Here is a 13742-nt window from a genome sequence, read left to right as displayed (position 1 = left end):
TGCTTTTTGCAGTTGTAAATGGAACTTTTGTCCCTAAGTCCATTGTTGCCAATTCTAACAATCCACAGACGTAAGGGAAACATCAGGGAAGTGAAGGGATGGTCAATGAAAGAAGGAGTGTGAGAGAGAAAGATCAATGTTTGTTGACTGACCTCACTTAATGTAAAAAAAAACTGAGAGCTCCTTGCAGTAGCTTAAATTCACAAAGCTCAGATGATGATGTTGATATGATTCATAAAGGGGTGTGTATGAGAAAAAGAACAACATTGCCTGTGTCCCCGTGTTTTGTGATTTTGTTTCTTACTTTTTGCTCTTGTCTAATAAATGCATTCTTCTATTTGAAACAGTAGGCTTGTGTTGTTGTTATCTAGCCTCTGTGAAACACTAACAGTAACAGAACAGTGCAGTAGACTGTTTTTCGCAGTAACCCTGAAATTGAGAGTGCTGCCATGCATGCGTGTGATATGTTTTAGTACCAGTGTGCACCAGAAAATAGAGCTCTCACAAAAGCCACTGTATAATTTGAGCCCTGTATTTTGGGTGTAATATGAATTAAACCAATCTCTGTTATCTGTCATTCCCTTTAAAAGTCAGGTATGCCAGTTTAAATGGCACATTCATGAAGTTGGGACCCCCAATCTCCACACTCCCCTCCTGGTCAGCTTTCACGTCAGTAATTCTTTACCTGAGAACACTCGCTCATCATCTACAACATTTATTTATGTTACTATGGTGTAGAAAAGCCTGACAATCACAAGATCCCAATAGCAGTCCACTTTCTTTAGGTATGGTTAATTTTCACACCTGATGCAGGCTGTACTTGAGTACAAACAACCTGTACAGAGTAAAGTACACAGTATTCAGAATTCACTTGACAGTGGTCCTTCGAGGCGGACCACAGAGCGGTTGTTTGGTCAGCACCAGAGTTCGAAGTCAAGTGTTCACACCAGCCCATACGAACTGCACCAAGAGGGTTAACACTTCAGGGTTCTGTTCAACGGGACTAAACAAGGCTGGTCTGAACCCTTGGTAGCTCCAGCTCAGATGTGAACCCCATGAACACACATATACAGAGATGGCAAAAGTACTCAGATTCCTTACTTGAGTAGAAGTAAAATACCTATGTAAAGAAACGACTTGAGTAAAAGTAAAAAGTACTGATCCAAATATCTACTCAAGTAAAAGTAAAAAGTACAGGCTCTGAAATGTACTCAAAAGTACTTTTAAAAGTAAAAAGTATTTCTATTGCACGACTCACTGGCTGCAAAGCTATTAAACACAGGATAATTTATATGGAATCTACTTTAGCAATGTTATTGTTTGAACAAACACGACCTGCATAGTATCCTAATGTACTTCACTATATAGTCCTTTAGGCATTTGTATTGTACACTTAAGGTTAACACATCACACTTCTGAACACTGAATTCTGGACCAGGATTAGCTTCTAAACTATGGTGTCACAAATCATGCTCATAGGCCCAACTTAAAAACAAAAACAAAACAAAACAAAAAAGTCTTTTAAATAAGGCCATGGGTGCAGCTCATCGAGGGACTGCTCCTGTGATTGCGTGGGATTCTCACCGTTGACCTGCTCTGACACACACACCACACGCGCACGCTTGCACGCACGCACACACACACAGACAGCCGTGTGTCCTCCTGCCAAAACCCGAAACAGCGCATTGGTGTCGCGGCGCCAAAAAATAAAAAATATATAGGCTTAGGCTATATATATAATGTAACGAGCCTTTTTGGGAACTGTAAGGAGTAGAAAGTACCGATATTTATGTTGAAAATGTAACGGAGTAAAAGTAAAAAGTCGTCAGAGAAATAAATACTTCTAAAAGTACAAAGTACCTGAAAAATCTACTTAAGTACAGTAACGGAGTATTTGTACTTCGTTACTTGCCATCTCTGCACATATACCATAACCCCTGAGCACACAACTATAAACTTTGGTTTTATATTAAATCTCCATCAAACAGTTGCCAGTTATCAAACTTCGGCCTTTTTGAAGAAGTGATTCAAATGGTTTTAGAAGACATGTCCTTTATCGAAGACAAGGCAGTGGGCAACAGTTGGGGAGCCAAGCAGAAATGTCTACACCTAAAAGAGATGAAAATGCAGAGCTGCAACAGTCCTACAGAGCTTTGGAGGAAGAGACAAAAGCTCTGGGCAACATACTGAATGAATCTGATATTGCCTCAGTAAATCCTATTTAGAACCTTTTACCAGTCAAAGTACTTGAAGTGACTGTTCTGAGGATGTTCTACATCTGTGCTCATATATAGTCGAACACTTACAATGCGACAAGCTCTCATACAACAACCTGATGAAACTGATAGAGTGGACTCTGAAAGGTCAGAGTCAGAGACTATCAAGGCTGTGATAAGTGTCTTTTTTTGCTTCAAATAAACTGATTTCACCCTGTCTGAGTCTTGGAGAACGTGTTAAAAGAAGATGACAAACTGAGCAAAACCTATCTCAAGGGCTGAAAATCACTAGAAGCTCCTCTGTCACCAAATTTGAGAGGCTTCATCCCCAAAGTCTGTCTACCTATTGCAAAACTGACTATTTGTCCTGCATGCAGATGCTTTACAGTGCTCTAACAGCCCAGTAAGGGTTCCCTTTCCTTTTTATATACTGGGTAGCTAATTAGCTAGCTAGTTATTTTAACCCAAAACCATGAACTTTTCCTAAATCTAATAAAACAGTTTTCATGCCAAAATCTTACCAAACGATGACTGTTTCACAAAGTTAACCATGTGATGATGAGGGTCTCGGGGTGTACGTGGAATTGGGAGTCACTGGCAAACTATTCTATCTTATCCTAAAGCAAGGAACAAAACAATCACCACCCCTGAATTCAGTCTCACTTAATGCACTCCAGGAACACACAGAAACACAGCATAACATCACCAGAGTTCAGCCATTTTTCAAAGAGATGGAGGCAGCACAACAACAAGACCCTGTGACCGGAAAAATATTTGACTATTGAATGAGAAATAAGAGACCTGCTGCACACACACTGAAAGGTGAGAGTCGTGAGGCTGGAGTCAGGAAGTTGGGCCAGCACAGAGTGATTAGCACAGATGGGACCGGGCACAGAGAGAATCAAACCAAATGGCAGCCTGTGCTTCCAGAAGTGCACTGCTCTCTCATTCTAAATGAGCTGCATAAACAAAATGGGTCACTTGGGCACAGAAAGGCCATTACAGTTGATTAGGGACTGTTTCTTTTGGCCAAAAATGCAAAGAGATATAAACCATTTTTGTCACAAATGTCTGCAAGTGTCTCAAGAACAGAAAGCAAACTGACATGTGCAGCCACGATAAGTATTAAAACCGGTCCAGCTGGTTTCACTTGACTTAAAGAATTTATTTGTGGTCATGAGAAGACACTTGTGATAATGAACCATTATGCTTGGTTTATCTAAGCAAATGCAAGAACCAGCTAATGAGCAAAGTTTCTTTTGCACAAATGCTGCACCACAACTTGGGATGGGATTTAAAGCACTCTTTAGTATCAGCGAGGCTCAGACCAGCCTGTATCACTCTCAGGGGTACGGACGAAGAGAGAGCTTTAATGGAATTGTTCTCTTTGTGTTAAGAACACTTGCTGATGAGCAGAAATGGGACTTCAAAATTCACCCCATCCCCCCCCCCCCCAAGGTCATGGGTGCCTATAATTGCACAGCTAATGAGGCCACGGGCTACTCTCCATGATTCTCACTTTGGCAGGCCACCCACACTCCCAACAGACCTCCAGTTCAGAATTCAATAGGAAGATTGCCCAGGCTCCTATAGCAGGACTACGCAGAGAGCAGACAGAGGAAATTGACAGGCTCATCCTGTGAGAAATGAGACGAATAAGATGGCTGAGCAAAGTCTGTTCCGACTGTGAGGAGGACAATTGCATCATTATGGGTCAGAGAGGTAAAGATGGTCACAAAGGACTTCCTTCCAGTCATGAAAACATTAGTACAAGATGTTCACTTCAAAAAAAGCAAAGACCACAGAAAAGAATGCGTGACTCAGCATGCACAAAAAATTGGCAGTGATGGTGATATTCCTCCTGTTAAAATCCAACAGGGAGAGGGGTTTTGTGAAAAGGTAGTGGCTTTGAGTGTTTTTATGGGCACAAAGACAGCAGTGTATTCATGACTGTGGGGCACAGTTGTGTAGGTAACTTCAAACAAGGTGATAAATCAGGGTTTTCTCAAGTTTTGGTAAGGGTTAGGGTCAATATTACATTGCTTGAACACTGTAATCTGTTGATAAGGCAGACCGCTCGATCAGTCCCCAAGTTACGACAATTTATCAATTTTTCCTGAAACCTCCTCCTCAACAACATAGTGTTTTTTTTTCCATGGTGGCTTTTGCATCTTACTTCCACATTAAACAGCACAGTTGTCCACTGAAATCCAGCACTAGCATCAATGACAGAACGTAATTCCTACAACACTCACAAGGTGCCACTAGTTGCTATGTAACCAAGCTGTCATTCCTGACCTAACACTCTTCTTAAGGCTCATTTATGTTCCACATCAGACATGCATACAGATACGGACAGAGCCTTAGGTCTGTACTGTGTTCATTTTTTCTGTACCACTGCACATTCCTGAAAACTTGCGGATAGTCTTAAAAATCCATTAGCATTGTAAATTATGTTTTGTCAATAGGCCGTGAAAATAATTTCTGTCCGTATGTCGTGATGTATTTAATGACCTCCATCTACAATGCCTCCGCTATTGCTTCTTTCTCAGGAGGTATTTTATTACAGCCTCCTCCAGTGTCACCATGTTTGCTGTTGTCAGAATCTTTTGACTTTTCCTCAGGGTCAACTCTGAGTGGCGCCCTCTAGTGGATGTATTGTTTAACATCCATGCCAGTGTGGAAGTATATGGGCAGTGATGGTTATACTGTTTAAATCATACATATCTATTTTCATAGATAAAGGGAGCATAAATGAGCTTTTAGGGGAAAAGCAGTTTGAAGCTGTAGCCAAGTAGTATATTTAAGGTAATTAACTTGAAAGTTAGTGCTGGGCTTCATTTAAAGAAATAGAGTATTAATTTGATAACTTCTCTTTCGTTTTGGTGGCAAAACAATGTGTGGAAAACACCACAGACTGTATATAGCTGCTAGCAGTAGCCATATATAAACCCTAACATTTGTAGTGACCATATAAATGGTCATTTTTTTCTAGATTGGTACAAAAAGGATTGAATGCAGGTATAATTTAACTGGAGAAGTTTCAATACTATTTGGTATTGTGTTATTTCTGTTGATAGAGGTATTGTGTACAGAAACACAACCCTAATTGAAATGGAATGATTAAAACATTTGGAGACAAAATGTTTCCCACACTTTGAGAACCTCTCACCTATGTGATAACATGTATATTCAGTATTATTCTTCTTCATGCATTCAGGTTTATTCTATACAGAGGTATAATTGAATGTTTAGGTGTAGGCTTAATTTACATTTATACGGGCCAGTGTCCCTACAGCCACATTTTTCTATTTCTTCCCAATAACGAGAGAGTGTCTGAATGCACCGACCCAGAAAAAAGGCACTGTGCCCAGCACTTCTAGTTGAAAATCTCAAAACTTTGGAGAACAGTGCTGGTGTCATCACTGCTGGTTTTTATCAGGCAACCAATCCATATATTAGACTGGGATTTATCACCCTGGCAACCAAGAAAATGGAGGAAAAGCTTTTCTGTCCATGTTAGACAGAAACTATGATAACAGACTCAGAAAAGCATGTTTGTGGAAGCAGATTAGTCGGACACTGAGTGTTGCTGGTGAGTGTTGTGCTTTTATCACCCTATGCATTGTTAAGTTGTTGTTGGCTGTGTAGTCAACCCTCTGCTATCATAGTATTAAGTTAGCATCGTAGGTTATGTCAAACATAATGTCAAACCCATATGCTTCATCCCAGCACTCCTCAGTGCCCTGCCAGCAGGTTTTTGCCAGAAAAACCCTATATAGACAAGAGCCCTTAGGCTGTTTCACAAGTACATTTTGTGAAGCGAATGAATGTAATTTGAATGTTAATTAAATTTGCGCTGGAATTGCATTTTCTATATATACATGATATGTCATTCTGTTTTTTTTTTTTTTTTATAATTTTAGGTGGATAAAAATGTGTTTATCCTCTTATACACTATGAGGTGAATTACAGTTCAAATGACAGATGAAATGAAACCGAGCGCATCTGAAATACTTTGTGTCGTACGGGCTTGACAAAATTTGGGGATTTCAGACTAATCGTGAAGCTCAGGGCTTACAGGTGACATAATGCTAAAAGTACATTCAAATCTACAGGGCGACATAAAGAAAACTCACTATATCCTCCACCTCTGCACATTCCTACATGCAGTCTGCCAGCTCGAGGGTGGAGAAATCCATCAGTGGAAGTTCAGCATATCCAGGAGAGGAAATCATTCTTTTGTGCAGGATCTGCTCCAGGTCATCATAGCTACCACATCTATGTCTCATCTTTTACCCAAGCAGGCACTCTGGTGAAGAGCTACACACAGATTTGTGTTCTGCTCTCACAGCTTATATATTTCTCTATGATATAGTTGATGTTTGGTGCAACAGTTTCTTTCATAGGATTTTTTGATGAAAAGCTTGACAGCAGCTACATTTTTATGTGTGTTCCTGAGAGGTCAGGAATTTTGGTTTACAGAAGCGTATAGACAGTGGTGAACTCAGGCTGTCTGACAGGCAGGAGACAAAAAGATACAAAGGGCACCAAGTGTATGCGGTGGGACATCAGTGTGCCAAAAGTTATGATGCACTTCAGTGCATATTGTCTTGTACTGTTTTTATACCAAAATTAGTACATATAGGCTTAAGCATTTTTTGTCCTTTGTTTTTATGCAGCTAAGTTAGCTAAATATAGATGATTGGCCCTTTTCCCACTACAAGTAGCATTACAAGTTTGCATTCTGTTTTTTTCTGATGAGTGCTGGAAAGCCAAAACTCAACACGTCTGTGCAGGGAAAGCCATTTTTTAAAAGCTTTTAACTGAATCTCTGTGGTATTAAGTTTAGTTTCTCTCCTGAGTTGCTGTTTGTACTTTCAGGTATATGCTTTATTTTACTGTTACATATTTGCTTTCAGCTGGATAGGAGTAGTGTTAAGTCCCTGCTGATAAAAACTCAATATTTCCCAACTTTGCTGGTTCTTAATAAACACTTTAAAATAAGAAAATAACAGGTGGTTTTTACTGTGAAGAATTTATAGGAAATAAAATGCTTATCCACTCTTTTACAGCAGCTCAACTGAAGACTAATAAGTCATCAGTAAATACTCACCTGCCAAGCAGCACATCTATGGAGGCAAAAGAGTCACAGATGTTAGAGGTAGACAAGCCAACGCTGAAATGTACAAAAACTAGCGTGTTCACCCAGGTGTCATGTTTACATCACTGATGATCGGAGCTGGAGCCAAAAATACCCATGACTGCTGCTGAGTCGTTTGACCCGGGAATGAAAGCTGATTGTTCCCTTTCAGACTGAAGACAAAAGCCAGATGTAAATGGTTGTTGGTGGGTTTTTCGTCCAGGGGCTTTGGACATTAGGCCACCCTAGAGGGTATAGTGGAAATTCTGAAGAATGGTTCACTCAGACACTGAAGAAGCAGGGGATGCACTACTCTCCTACTTGTGCAGCTGTGGACTATAGTTGTGCGAAGTGACCAACTACTAGTGTGCCTGTTCAGGTTAGATGACCTATGACTGGACCCTTCACGACTGCATTGTCACCCATATAAAGAGAGACTCAGGGAACAATCTAAGAGCAAGTGAGGCAAATTACACAACAGAGGGCACCTTATCATGTTTTATTCATCACACTGTCTTGGACATCACCCCCATGACTCCACCAGTGTGTATAAGCCAAGTCGCAAGCTTTAAATAAACTTTTTAGCAGCAGTGCCAAAGTCTTACTGGTTTGTGAAAGAATTCTTCCGTTCCTTCGCTAATACACACCCTTGTGGTCTATTATATTTCTAAGTGATTGTTATGCCAGACCCTCTTTCTTAACTCCTGTCTTGACTGATAGAGGGCATTCAAGGTGTAATATGAAATTGTTCCAGCGTACTCAAAATAAAGATTGTAGAATGTTATTCATGACACGCACATGATCTGCAGGTACTGAGCTTTGTGTGAGCACGGTTTCACAGAATCAAATTAATGATGAAACTCAAGCACATACTTATTATTGAGGGCCCAAGTGACCGCAGGACCTATTCAGACTTTTTTAATTTTTATGATAGACCACAGGGACTGACCGTAGGTTCAGATCTCAAGGTAGGACTCTGAGGAAGCTAACTTAAGTCTGCTGTCAGCTTTTTGATAAGTAATAGTACTCTGAGTTCTTTTTTAGCCTTTTAGCCTTTCCTCTCTCTCTCTCTTCTCCTATGCCAGACACCATTTTCCCTCAACAGCTTTGATGTTTCTCTCTTCTGCTCTTCCCTCCTGTCCTTTATTCTAATCCACTTAGTCTCCCCTTTCTGTGTCTCTCATTCCTCCCTGGCCCTCCCTGTCTCTCCCCAATCCCTTCCTCCCTGTAAAATTCAGGTGAAACTTCCAAAGTTAAGAAGCCGCTCGTCTCCTGCTCCTGTCCTCCTATCATCCTTTCCTCCCGTGCTCGCTGATTAGCAGCTGCTCTTCCCCACCTTTGTCCTTCCCTCTCGCCTCCGCCGCTGTGCTGAGAAAATGATCCTGACTGAGAAGGAGGCATGATATTCTATATAACAGCTGAGCCGAGAGAGTGAGCGAGAGAGGCAGAGGAGAGCCGGCAGGCGAGGGTACAGAAAAGGGGGAAGGAGAGATGAAAGTGGCTGCTGATGAAGTGAAGACAGAGGAACAGACACAAAAATCAAGCTGTGCAGACACTGACAAGGAAATTGACAGGATAACCAGGATCAACAAAGTTAAAAGCAGACAAGTAGTCAGACTGAGAGGAAGACAGTTACAAGCAGATACAGACACATAATAGACATGGACAATAGAACATAAAGGGCAGCGGCTGACAGAGACACATGAAAGTGTACAGTTTTACATTTTAAGTACATAGCTGAGGGACTTGCCTCCCATTTTGACCACAAGCGACTGAGATGCGTTTTTCACTTGCATGTTTCATGCATCAAAAATGCTCTCACTTAAATCAATGCAGCTGTCTGCAGCAGCTCAGTACGTCTTGTATCCCAGCTGTGTCTGATGTGCATTAACATGACCTGAAGCATTTATTTAGACGTCAAGTCTATTTTGTGACAATACGCATATATGTGAGCTGGTGTCCAGTAAAAAGCGACATTTTGTAACCCAGGTGGAGCGGAGTGCACTCTCCCTTCACTTTACCCAACAGCTGGGAAGCAGGACACAGGGACTTCTTGAGCTTTTTCTGCTGTGCTGTACATTTACTGCCACTAGACAACTTCACTGATAAACTGTACTTAAGTCCATTTTTTGAATATCTGTACTTTACTTGAGTATTTTTTTTTTTTTTTTTTGGAAACTTCTGACTTTCACTCCACTACATTTCAAAGACAAATATTGTACTTTTGACTCCACTACATTTCTAGGAAGGTTGTTGTTACTTTTTGACTGAGCTTTGAAGTCAGCTGTTGGTGTTTTTTTCTTTTCTAAAATGCAATTGGTCACATGCTGTGATCCTCACAGAAAGAAACCAATCACAGTAGCTCCTCTCAAAGCAGAAATACGTCCAGGTGTTCTCTGTAACAAGCACAAGCAAGTTCTCCCTCTTTCATTCAAACAAAAAGCGGTAATGGTGACCACAGGAGAAAGACAAAATTAAATCTCAATATGTTATTATAATTACTCATTATTCCAGGTAACTTTTAAAATACAGCATAATTCATGTATATATACTGCCTCTGAAGACAGAAAGAAATCTCAGTTATTTAACAGACTTGGAGAAATCCTTACAGTTGGCTTCAATCTAATTTTATGCAGTGATTTTAATACAGTTACATCAGAAAATGACAACAGCTGTCCTTTTTGTTTTTGATTGTATTTCTATACTGAAGTTTTTATAGGTGTTTCTATAGGCTTTGTGTAGCAGAGTGGTTCTACAAGAACATCAGTGCATCATTAGATGGTTTCAGAGAGTTACAAGCTTCTGTAAATGCATCATGAAAACAATACAGCATGTATTGATATTAGAAAATGTACTTTGTAATTTGTACTTTTGAATACTTAAGTATTTTTAAAACCAAGGACTCTAGTACTTTAACTCAAGTAAAATTTTGAGCAACTTTCACTTGTAGTTGAGTAATATTTGACCAGGAGTATCTATACTTTGACTCAAGTACTGGGGTTGAGTACTTTGTCCAACACTGTTAGTATCTAAAATCCCTACGTGTTTTAGACTTTTAAAAATTTAAATATTAGGCCTTTAAATCTAAGATTGTGCAAAAAAAAAGCCCTGTTATTGAAGGGCACAGATGATGACATCAGTCATGTCTGTTGGAGAACTAGCTCAGTCCATATAATCTTCTCAGCCTCTATTTATACACTTCTGGACCAGTGACATCATCATGACATCACAAGAGAAGCTTATAGCCAGCCAATAGGAATCCAGCTGTGACATCATCACTGATCTCACAGAACTTTGAAAAAAGAAAAAAGATCAGTTACATCAGTCAACATGTGCAAATCTGATTCTGTGGACCTCAGAACACATAAAGTCTTGAGGACGCCCTGTGATTTCTGGCGCCCCCCTAAGTTGGGCCTGGACCCCAGGTTGACAACCAATGACTTACATCATCAGTGACGTAAAGCCACAGGTTTTATGGCAGTCCTATCTGAATTATATTGGATCTGACCTCTCCTCCACAAGAAGTCAATCATTTTAAGATGTGACTGAATGTTATTTATGACCTTGTATCTAAAATCCCTACGTATTTAAGACTTTTAAAGGCCTAAAATTTTAAATTTTAAATCTAAGATTGTGAAAAAAAAGAAAAGAAAAAAAAAGAAATCTCAGTTATTTAACAGACTTGGAGAAATCCTTACAGTTGGCTTCAATCTGCTTTTATGCAGTGATTTTAATACAGTTACATCAGAAAATGACAGTAGCTGTCCTTTTTGTTTTTGATTGTATTTCTATACTGAAGTTTTTATAGGTGTTTCTATAGGCTTTGTGTAGCAGAGTGGTTCTACAAGAACATCAGTGCATCATTAGATGGTTTCAGAGAGTTACAAGCTTCTGTAAATGCATCATGAAAACAATACAGCATGTATTGATATTAGAAAATGTACTTTGTAATTTGTACTTTTGAATACTTAGGTATTTTTAAAAACATGTACTTTTGAATACTTAAGTATTTTTAAAACCAAGTACTCTAGTACTTTAACTCAAATAAATTTGTGACTGAGCGACTTTCACTTGTAGTTGAGTAATATTTGACCAGGAGTACTGGGGTTGAGTACTTTGTCCACCACTGTGCAGTGGTGTCAAAGTGTTAAAAAATATACATATTACCAGTTTGAGTTAACTAAAGCTCCCTGCACTCTCTCAGGTAAACATTACAGCAAACTCCATTCAAGAAGTATGACATACTAACAAATCCCTATGTGTCCATAAAAACACATAACTTTAGAAACACAAGATAAAAGGGGCTGTACACTGACAGTCTCTTGTCAATTTGGCCTCAATATAATTCATACAGATAAACTAAACTACTAAATTTTACATTTTGGATTTTGTCGCCTCAACTCATTATAAGTCTATGCTGGTAAGCTGCACTATTTTTGTGGGAGAAGACAGATGGAGTAACATGAAAAATGAAGATTTCTCCCTAAAGTAGGTGGTGGATCAGACACATACCAAATTAAAAACTCTGCACCTGCAGTACCATCTGATAATATTAGAAGTTTGATTTTATTATGATCATGAACTTTTTTTATTGTTTTTATTGGTCTTCAGAAAAATAAGTTATGCATATAAGTACAATGCAAATGACATTTTAAAATTTTACAAATTGAAGACGGAAAGAAAAAAAGACAGGAGGAAAAACAAACACACATGAAAGAAGGTGTTATCAAGTTACTTAAGTATTCAACATGATAAATCAAAAAATAAATTAATACGGAAATAAATTCGAAAAATAAAGTAATACTAATGACAATGGCTTGGGAGCTGCATGAGAGGCGGTTTAAAGCATAGATTCAGCGTAGACCATGAAGGGACACCACGTCTTCTATAATTTATTGGCAGAGCCATAAAGTGTCACTCTGAGTTTCTCTAGTTTCAAGTTCTGTATGACTCCTCTTAACCATAAAATGTAAGTGGAAGGCTGTGGGGTTTTCGAGTTAAGGAGAACCAATCTGCGTGCTAATAACATTATAAAGGCTGCGACAGTGTGGTTAGCACCATTAAGAGGACAACCCTATGGCGCTCAAAGGATCCGGTACAACATCAGAGTCTGGAAAATAGATTTCCAGTAATAAAGTATTTTAGGACACAGACAGAACATATGTGGAGGAAGTTGCCTAAATTGATCACAAGTAGCATCTGCATTCTGATACATTTTGGCAAGTTTTGCTTTGGAATAATGAAGATGATGTAGTACTTTGAACAATATGCCTAATACATATTGATGCTGTGTGTACTTTCTTCATTTCTCCACTGATCCTCTGTTATTACCAAACCCAGATCATTCTCCTGTGCAGATTGAAGAATGATTGCAAAGGCAGAAAAACACCCAAAGTAAAGGACAAAGACAGAAGGCATGCATATGAATGGATGGACAGATGTAAAGGTCAGAGAAGCAGACAGGTAGACAAAAAGTGGTCATGCCGTATTCAGATTGGCAAATAAACAGATGCTCAACAAGACGGACAGGAAATTGGACGAAATGAGAGAAAAGAGACAGGAATGCAGAACGTGTGAACTGTCAGAGAGACAGATAGGTTTGGCAGACAGGCTCGGAGGTGTGCAAATATGCAGGCCTCCGGGTGGGCAGAGACACAAACAAACAGAGAGGCGAGCAAACTTTGAAATGAAAAGGCAGATACACAGACAAGTAAGCAAACAGACACAATGAAAGACACACAGGCAGGAGAGGAAGAGGGGTAGAGATGGGAGGAATATTCACTCTGCATCTTATGATGGTATTGCTCTACTTTTCTCTCTGTCATCAGACACACTCTCTGACACACACACACACATACACGCACACACATGCTTACAGACACAGGCATACAGCCAAGCAATCCAGTGCTTACCCAGGCATGCCAGGCTGAGTGCCATCAGGAGCCAGGGAAAAGCAGCATGCAGCTTTTGAGTGCTTACACACGGACACAAACACACAGACACACACACACACACACACAGAAAAGAAAAAGTGACAAGAGAGCACTGACATCTGTTACTGGCCCTAGTTCATGCAAATCTACTTACGCTAGAACAGAATTCACATATGTTATGCCGATGACGCGAAACTGTTCATTCAGTATGAACAACACCAATCTCGCACAACTACAAACTGTGGACTAAATGCCCATTAATGGCTCCAAAGAGCAAAATGTAAAAGAGAAATGTAAAATTTGTCATTTGGAGCTATTTCTTACATCTGCATTGCATTTCCAGTGGTAGTTTTAGCTTCCAGGTGTGGTTGGTGAGAAAAGGTTTTGACTCGTCGTGACTGCAGTTAAAAACACAGGCGCTGTGGTTAATCTGTGGATTGGGCGAGCCAG

The sequence above is a fragment of the Lutjanus erythropterus genome, chromosome 4 (genome assembly GCF_056507025.1).
Source record: "Lutjanus erythropterus isolate fLutEry1 chromosome 4, fLutEry1.hap2, whole genome shotgun sequence".
In the NCBI taxonomy this organism is placed as follows: domain Eukaryota; kingdom Metazoa; phylum Chordata; class Actinopteri; order Lutjaniformes; family Lutjanidae; genus Lutjanus; species Lutjanus erythropterus.
The sequence above is the reverse complement of the archived record's forward strand: the minus strand, read 5'-3'. Positions refer to the sequence as shown.